Source organism: Lonchura striata, chromosome 3 (genome assembly GCF_046129695.1).
Source record: "Lonchura striata isolate bLonStr1 chromosome 3, bLonStr1.mat, whole genome shotgun sequence".
NCBI lineage: Eukaryota > Metazoa > Chordata > Aves > Passeriformes > Estrildidae > Lonchura > Lonchura striata.
Window position 1 is genome coordinate 83,582,627 of NC_134605.1, and position 10,038 is coordinate 83,592,664.

Genomic DNA, 10,038 nt, shown 5'->3' on the forward strand with positions numbered 1-10,038 from the left:
GCCCCTCCTCTTCCCCTCCTAAGGAAGTTGTAGCTGCAATGAGGTTTCTCCTCAGTCTCCTCTTCCCCAGGCTGAACAGACCCAGTGCCCTCAGCTGCTCCTCACAAAGCTTCCCCTCAAGAACCTTCACCATCCTTGTTGCCCTCCTTTGGACACTCTCTAATAGTTTAATGTCTTCTTACATTGTGGTGCCCAAACCTGCCCCCAGTGCTCGAGCTGAGGCTGCCCCAGTGCAGAGCAGAGCAGGACAATGCCCTCCCTTTCCCAGCTGCTGATGCTGAGCCTGATGTCCCCCAGGACACTCCTGGCTGACTCATGTTCAACTTGCCACCAAGCAGGTCCATTTCCATGGCACTGCTGTCCAGCATCTCATTCCCCAGTCTTTCCTTACATCCAGGGCACTGTGCATTGTCAAACTTCATTAGAGGGTGGTTCCCCAGACTTCTAATTTGTTGAAGTCTCTCTGCAGGGTATTCTAATTCTGCCCCCAAGTAATTTATGAAGATGTTGAAGAGCACAGGGCTGAGAAGCCCTGTGGAACAACCCTACTAGTGACAGGTCACCTGTCTGATGTCACCACATTCACTACAACCCTTTGTGCTTGACCTGTGAGCCAGTTGCTCACCCATCAGATGATGTGTTTATCCAGCTGTGTGCTGACATATTGTCCAGAAGAATCTCGTGAGACACAGTTGAACTCTTTACTGAAATCCAAAAAGATTGTATCAACTGGCTTCCCTTAATCAATGACAAGCAGGACTTTCTTCTCCCTTTCTTAAGCTGCCTTCTCCAGCTGGTTGGGCTCTTTTTTCCTCGCTGGGTTCCCTTCAGCCACATGTGATATCCTCCACTGGAATAAAACTCTGCAAAAAGAGCCTTTCTTGCCTCTATTGCTGAGCCAGCTGCAGTGGGTGTTGAGTGAGGGTCTGACTGAGTGGCCTGAAGGTTAACTCAACTTGCTTTTCTACAGGAAAGGCTTGTGGGGGACACATTATAGGCAGCAGCAACCACTACTCCAACACCCGCATTTTCAGTCCACCATGATTGATACCATCATCAACAGCAATAGATACATGGCAATGGGTAGAAGATAATTTTACCAAATATATATTAACTTATAGCCATTTATGTCTATCTATAATTATTTATTAAATAATTAAATTGCCCCTTATGGGTTTAGGTGGCCTCCAGCTTGCCCTTTAGAGTTTTATGATGTGTATGAATCAGTACAGTTGCATTTTGAAGCAATATAAATGTCTGACATGCAAATTGTTTTGAGGAAATAAATTCCACAATTTTGATACTTGCTGTTGTCCATTTTGTAACTTTTCAGATGATATTTTAATTTGATGGCTTTTAGTTCCCATATTAGAAAAAAACAATCTTTTTTCTTGTCATGCTTTCTGTGCTTTCTGAGATTTGAAGGATTTATCATATTCTTACCCGTGTTGTCTCTTTTTGTGGCTGAAGAGACCTTGTGATCAAAAAGAGTTATTGATCAGTCATTCCAAGGCAGCTTTCCAGGTCTTTTTCACCCTTGTATCCTCTCTCTGAATCCTTTTCAGTTCTGTTTTACCATTGCTGAGATCTGAAGATGACAGTAGCCTGTAGTCAAGAGGGGGCTGCACTGTGGGCTTGGTCACACAGTGAAACCATTTGTTTTTTCACTCTCTGCCTTCCCCTTTAACTCCTACTACTTGGACTGTTTCCATGGCTGCTACTGAATTATTCATAGAAATATGAATACAAATATGAATTACAAATATGTGAGATATTTCCTGAATAGTAGTATCAAATTCAGAGCATGTTATGAATTATCCCTAGGTGTGTGTGTGTGTGTGTGTGTGTGAGTGTGTGTGCAGGTAGCTAGTTTAGGTATTTAGGATATAGTTGGTTATTTTTCCTCTCTATATGCATCCATTATCACTGATTTTCCTAACTCATTGTACCCAGTTATCACACACATTTATTAATTTGCTCAAATGTTGAGTAAATGCTGATTTTAAAGGAACATTTTTATTTAAAATAACTTGCATTGAATTGGTTGATTTCTTACTTTACCTAGCATTAATTATCATATCATGCAGAATAAGTTAATTATTTTTTAAGAAGGATTTTGTATTGAGGATAAAAATACAAATAATTTTTCTTCATATAATTTTTCTTAATAAGAATTTTTCTTAATAATCGACTTTTACTAGGAAAAATCTTTAATGACTTACAACCACTTTTTCTAGATTTGGAAATCAAGAAAAACTCTTTGTACAGTTTAAATAATTCCTTCAAAGTCTTTCCTGCTTAGTAAAATCAGTGTTATTTTTCTGCACTGCCTTTTCTTTCTGCCTTAAGTCATTACAAGATAAGCTTATATGCTAATTGCTACAGGAGCCCTCTATGTCATAAAAGGCAGAATGAAAATGTAGAGAATATTCTTTAGTATTGTAGTCTCAGATTCATTAAATTCCAAAGTTCATTTTTGATTCAGTGTGGGGTATATCTATCTGAATAACTACCCTCAAAAAGATAATTTTCACCATGACAGTGAGAATAATATTGTTATTTATTCCATAAAGTGATAAGCATATGCAGTGATTAATATATTCAGACATATAAAATGTTCAGGAAATGAAATTAATGTTGATTTTTGTCTTTGGTTGAAGTTTGGGCTATTGTTAGTTGTTTCCATTTCAATTAATTACTTCTAAAAACTGTAACTAAATTATTTCAATGTTAGCAGACTGATCAAATGTTTGATTAAAGCCACACAAGGAGTGATGCATGCAATTACACCTAGATAATATTAAGGGAATATTAATTACTTGTCTGTGTGCTCAAAATTAAGAAGAAATTGCATACAAGGCTACAATTTCATGTATTACTAATGCCACAAAACAATTTAAAAACAATTAAAAATATCTAGACAACTTCTATACTCATAAAATGGCTTTAGGAACATCACATAGTTAATGGGAAAAAAAGTTAATTCACAATGAATATCAAAAGAAATTACTGTGACAAAGTGTTTATCATATGATAGGGTAGATTTGCAGTTTCAGCTGTAAAAGTACAACATATTACAGGTTTCCCAGAGAGGTGCTGGCTGTGCAATCCCTGGAAAAATTCAAGGCCAGTTTAGACAGGACTCTGAGCATCCTGATCTCATTGAATATTTCCCTGCCCATTGCAGGAGGGTTAGACTAGAAGGCTTTTAAATGTCCCTTCTTCCAACCCAGGTTTCTCTATGATTCTATGATTATTTATATGCTAAAAGATAGAAATTATTCACTGAAATGGACCAACATGGGAGTCCGCAGTCTGTGGCCAGCAGATGGGATGGGGAGCCCTTTATCCTGAGCCAGGGCAGAGTGCAGGCTGCAGTACTTAAGGAGCTAGACTCATGGATTTTTTTCAGCTACTCTTTCAGATTTAATGCCACAAAACAGTTGTCCAGGTAAGCCCTGGCATGAACTGGAAAGATAGTTTCTTGTAGGAAGACAAATTTGGGATCATGACTGTGCTGTTATGTCACATGTTTAGGTTAGCAAATTTGCATGTTCCTGTGGATCAGCTAAGGTCTTCAGCAGGAGTGCTTAAACAGCTGAAACAAGTGCAATTTATGAAGTCTAAGCTGCTACCCAGAGACACAAGTGGAATTATTCCAAGGTGCTGCTCTCCAGTAAAGTGTGGGTGTTTTTTAGGTAGTTTAGAAAGCATGAGTCTAGCTGGAGGTCTGGCAAATTTTATTAATCTCAGCAGTTTCGTAAATCTCATTCCTGGAACAATGACCTTTATGAAAGTGGTGCCTTTCAGCCATTCCTAGCTTGGTCTTTAACATTTACTTAAATGTTATCTATTTAATCTCAAACATTTTACTTTGCCATAATCTTTCAGACAGGCTTCATTTGAAGTGTAGCAAGGAAATTGCTTTGTAGGTAGGATGTGGAAAAAATTGATCACAGCGGCTGTAATGTTTCCTTTTAAAATCAGCATTTTAAAAGTAATTTGGATCTGTTTTTCAACGAAAACAATGACTGTTTTCTCTTGTTCATGTTCCAGAAGAATGTATTTGATACTCAAAGAGCCTTTTCTAAATGGTAGAGAAAATCTAAAATTTAATTTGGAATGGAAACTTTAGGGATATCATCCTCAAAAGGGATGATGCTACTGTTGCTGCTGATTGTAACCCAAGTGCACATTTTGTTATAATATAAAATGAGGAGAATGAATACAGATACAGAGTAAAGATTTTAAAAGCATTTAGAGATAATCTCCAGACAAAAAATATGTTACAACTTAAGTGAAGGAGTTAAAATAAAATAAACAAACAAAAAAACCCCTTAAGAAATCAACAAAAAGTTTTACAAATTTTCTTTATGGCAAAGATAGAGTTGATGCAATAAGAGGAAGTGAAAAAACAGTCTGGCATGAGTCACAGGTGAAGCAAATACTGCAATTGCAAGTACTAATTGGATTATTACATTACACAAGTTATAATTTTTTGACATAAAGTGAAAAACCGGAACATACTGAAAACAAAAACTTTCTCTTCAGCATTCTTCAGTATATAGAATATTTTATATTGGCACATATTTAAATCTAGGAGTTTGTCAATCAAATGAGAGGTTTGGCAACCTAGGTAGCAAAAATGAATCAGCAGAAGAAACTTCTTTGGTTAGAGTTACAACACATATTATGCATCTTAATTCAAAAATGCTGGAAATAATATCTGCCACAGAATAACACAAAAACCAAAGAACAACTAAATATCTCCAGGCCCTTTCCTTTTTTTATGTTCTCCTTGTTTTAAATGGAGGTTTCACACAAGTTCCCACCTTGGATAGCTTCAAAACTCCATGACAGCAGACTAAGTAGCTGAAAGAGGACTATTGCCATCACTTAGTCTGACCATATGAGTAACAATAGTGGTGGGTATTTCCTGATTTATTTATTCAGACCTGCTACTCAGATCTATTTATTCAGACCTGCTCATCTGTGGGGGGTGGGGGGGAAAGGTGGAATATTACTTAATTGAACTAGTTAGGCTTGTTGAAATATGATTGAAACTTAATCTTCTAATCTCAAGGATTTCTTTGATGCTGCACCCTCCTACTTAAGGCTATAGTCAGTGAGGATTATCTGAAGAAATAATTTTTTAAAAATTATTTTAACATTCTGTAGGCTACATGAAGTACAGACTATGTAAATGTCTGACAGAGCTTTAAGGCAGACTGTCCATACTTTATTTTCATAATGACCAAGGCACCCAGATGACATTAAAGCCCTTCAACCCTCCAAATCAACTTGAAACAGAGAAACCTCATCTCCTCTGGGCAAGCAATAAAGTTAGAAATCCAATCTCCCCTCTGTAGGAGGTACTCCACCATTCAGGACCAGCCTTTCACCCCAGACTTTCAGCACCTTCCTGATCTGTGTCAGTACTCATGTTGAATGTCAGTGTTCACCTGAGCCATGGGGTGATTTTTTTCCAAGCACCTCCAAAGCCTGGTTGTTGGACTGCATCCTGCTGATGCTTCAGGTTTTAGCTTTTATATTTTACAGGTTCTATTCCGCTTTAGTGTGTAAGTCTAGGCTTCATATTAGGGGATTGTAAACTCTCTTCACAGACAAAATAATTCCTTCTCTAGTTGGGGACCCAAAGTCAGCCAATCCAGATCTCAGGCCCAGGAGCATAAACAACAGAGGACCAAAGAGAGAAAACAAGAAGGATGTGACTTCATGGGCTAAAACTGTAATTGGACAATTAGCTCAAATATACTAATGGACCAGAACTCACCAGAACTCACACTCTCATAAAAGTGTGAGACCCCATGACTGGTCATCCATTTTGTGGCCATTTTGGGTTATGCTGCCCAAGGTGGTTCTATTGAGACATCTTTATACCTACTTTATTCTTTAGTTCTCTCTAGTCTCTGTTCTAGGTGAGCCTTCAAAAAGGCATCACTGCCCTGATGCACATTACCACCTCCCTCTCTGCTGAGCCTACCACTTCTCTCTGCATGCAAACACTGGGCTGAGGCCCCAGCAGGTGTAGATGTTTCTCCTGTTTCTGCTTGATCCAGAACAGGGCAGATCAGATAAGGCCAGCTTCTACCTTGCTCAACAAGTCTTTAGTACGCCAGAACATATGGTGTGCATACAGCAAACCGAGCACCAATGAAACCTTTACACCATCTGTCACAATGTGTGAGCACATGGAAACTCTGACATGAGCTAGAACATCTCTTTTATTAAGAATACTGGAGTGCTCGTGGGATTGGCTTTGACAATAATGATTCAAGCCAAAATTACATTTTTTTCCTCCCCTTCTGAAAGAGTGTGGGAGTATCTGGAGCCAATATTTGGGTTCAGACTGTACCTGGGGATGGGATGGTTTGAGAGAATAAGTAGCTCATTGTTCAGTATAGCACCTGGCTGTTCTGTCAATAAGCAATGAATACAAAAAATATTTGCTGCTACATAGAATTATTCAATTACTGATTAACTCTTATTCAATCTAAATTTGAACCAGGCGCCTGTAGTTGACAGTTCCACAACATGGGTCAAACTATTTCCAAGGCTATGTTTTCATTAGAAAGTAAGAAAGCAAGTACAAAAGTTCTCAAAGATTTTAATTGTTTTTAAATCTGATATTTGCCAGTCATTTTGCATTAATAGAACTTTGAGAAAAATGTAACTAAGTAGGGGGAAAATTCTGTGGTAAGACTATGTGAAAGCAAATTCACTGTCCTTAAAATAATTTCAGCTTCCATAAAATTTTATTTTCTCTAGTAGGACTGAAACCTGGTCCATAGATATGTGGTCAAATCTGTTCTAGTTCCAATGGTTTGAGAGGTTACCTAGTGCAAGTTGACTGCAAGGACACTTCAGGACTGCCTTGTTTGCTTATCTTAGGTGTGAGGTGAAATTTATGAGGCTATCTCATCTCCACTCTCATTTAAACTACTGCATTTTCACTCACAGCTGTTACACTCCAACACCACATTCTGGCAAGAGGATAACTCGCTAAGGTGAAATAATTTAATTGCATGTGATGAAACATCTGTACTCCAAGATTATTTTTTGCTATATAAAAGGAGTAACAAGGTCCTGACAGCTGGTGCACTTCAGCTGGTGCATTTCTCTGCCATGTGGGAGAGCTAAGATCCAGTCTTGACATCAGGGCTTACTTAAAATCATGTTTGGAAATTGAAACTGCTCCAAAAGACAGAAACAAGGCAGCTGGATTTAAAAAGCCAATCATTAGAGCAGGCAAGTTTGAACTACAAGATGTCTGAAGATGTCTGATTCTCCGTTTCTCATGGAATGAAGTACAGCATGGATTTAATCTCTCAGATGCCAGGAGACTGCTTACCAGTTTGCATATAGCATCTCACTCTTTTCATAAATTCTTAGCAAATCAGGGCACAGAGCACAAGTATTGCCACAAATTTGCAATTTGGAAATGGCTTGTGAGACCTGATGAAACATAATCTGAGTTCAAGATTCAGAACACCATGTGAAAATAAGAGGAGATGTTGCACAAGATTGGAGATTATTTGTTTGGAAAGAAAAAATTGCTCAGAAGGCAGAAAGAAGTCTTTCCTAACAAACATCAAATTACCAGAGTTTATCAAGAGCTCTAATCCAGATTCTCTAAAAAATTATTCCAGTAATAAATGCTTTAGAAAAATCTAATTATGACATCAGTGAAAGTCAAAGTAAAAAAAAATTATGTAGATATTTTTGAGAGAAAATGACAAACCATTGAGATGAACTCTAAAGGGGGATTGTGGAATAATCCTCATGGGGTTCTTGAGCTCAAGACTAAATGTAATTCTGAATACACATCAGTCAAACACAAGACGTGCAACAACATAAAAAAAAGAAAAAACAAGGGATTTTACATGTAAGTTTTTGAGTGAAATGTAAAATCTCTTTGCAAACAAGAGGATGAGGTGGATTTTCCAGTGATCACTTTCCACCTAATTGTTATGAAACGGAAACAAAACAAAAACAGAGTATGAATCAGATCACGTCTTAGTAATGGTCCTTTGAATGGAATGTTCTCTTAATCTGAGTATTTCTGTAATGCTGTCAAATCAGCCAGTCGTATTTTCCTGGTACAATTTGTCCTGTATTTACTTTTTACCCTTCTGGAAGTTTTCAATCTTAAATTATACTTACTTTTGCATTAATAGAAGTGTTTTTATGGAGAAAGAACTCTCATCGGTTGGACACTGTCATGCTTGTTGTCTTGCTTTGCAGTTTTATTTACTTCTCTTCAGAAAACAGGGTTGTTCCAAGAATTTGTGTTATGATCAGGCATTTGAAAAAGTTATTACTTCACTGTGTAACTACTTCATTTACATATAGTCTGAATTGACTGTGATATCTCTAAGTGTATGGGTAATATATTGCCTTTCTTGTTTTTTGACAAATGCCTAACCTCTTAAAAGGGTTTTTCTGGAGAAGCAAGAATAAAAAGAAGGTAAAATTTTGACAACTGCAAACAAGTGCTGAAAAATATTGCAGAGAAATCGTTATACCCTTTTTGTGCCTCTTCCCTCTGTGGTCTGCAGCTTATGTAACATAGTGTCAGATGGACTGTGGTCTGTAAAGACGATTGAAGAGCTTAAGTCATGCCAAGGGAGAGTTCTTATTTCTTTTATTTAAAAAAAAATTGTACAATAAAAAGAGATGCGTTTTTTAAAAAATAATTTTATAAAATTTTTCCAAAGACACTCAAGTTTTATGACATCTTGCCACAGCAACCCCATGCAGCGCTACAGGTTGGGGATAGGCTGGCTGGAAAGCAGCCAGGCAGAAAGGGACATGAGCGTGTTGTTTGACAGTGGTTGAACATGAGCCAGCTGTGCCCAGGTGTCCAAGAAGGCCAATGGCATCCTGGCCTGTGTCAGCAATGGTGTGGCCAGCAGGAGCAGAGCAGTGACCTTGTAGTCAGCAGTGGTGAGGCTGCATCTTGGTTGCTGTGTCCAGTTCTGGGGCCCCAGTTTAAGAAGGATGTTGAGAGGCTGGAGTGTGTTCAGAGAGGAGTAACACAGTTGGTGAAGGGTCTGGAGCACAAATGCTTTGAGGAGCAGCTGAGGGAGCTGGGGTTGTTTAGTCTGGAGAAAAGGAGATTCAGGGGAGACCTTATCCCTCTCTACAACTCCCTGAAAGGAAGCTGCAGCCATGTGGGGATCAGACTCTTCTCCCAGGTCACCAGTGACATGACAACAGAATACAGCCTTAAACTGTGCCAGAGGAGGTTTAGGTTACACATTAGGAAGCAATTCTTCTCAGAAGGTGTGATTGGGCCTTGGAATGGTCTGCCCAGGGAGGTGGTGGAGGCAACACCCTGGAGGTGTTTAAGGAAAGACTGGATGTGGCACTCAGTGCCATTGTCTAGCTTGACAGTAGTCAGTCTAGTAATTCAGTCATAGGTTGGATTTGATGATCTCAAAGTTATTTTCCAAACTAATTGATTCTGTGATTCTGTGGTCTAGAATTTTACATGAAAAGTCAAGTAATTCTGCTTCATTTACACTGTCCTATTCTTGGTAAAAAATAATTGGACTTTTCACATTTAATATAAGCCTCCTCAACAGAACAAAATCTAATTTTGTCAATTCTAGATGGTGGGGCAAATACTCATCACATGGGAGAAAGCAAAGAAACTGTGTGACTTGAGTTACGTGATTTGGGCTCATTGTTCCTTGAGGCTGGGAAATATAGTCATGGGATGACTTTTCCTGAATGTTTTCCCCTTCGTGCTTTGCCCTAGTTTCTCCCTGGTACGCTCATGCAGCAGTTTCAGCAGCAGTGGCAGCCACTGGCCAGCCCTTCCAGCCTTTTGTTTCACCTGACTTTCCCCCTGTACCCAGGAATTGTGCCTGAGGAATGAACTATGCAGCCCCTCTGGTCCCCCACCCTGACAAAGAGAGAATTAGACCCCTTATGTCATGTGTGGATGATGTTATGATCTTCCTAAGCCCAGATTCATAAGTAAACAGTAGCTGTGGGCTGTGCCCACTGCCC

General features: G+C 38.7%; 1 pseudogene; it reads left to right on the forward strand.

The window, feature by feature from the left end:
- Window positions 1–3,290: 3,290 nt before the first annotated feature.
- Window positions 3,291–9,409, forward strand: LOC144245979 (uncharacterized; annotated as a pseudogene).
- The last annotated feature ends 629 nt before the right edge of the window (window positions 9,410–10,038 follow it).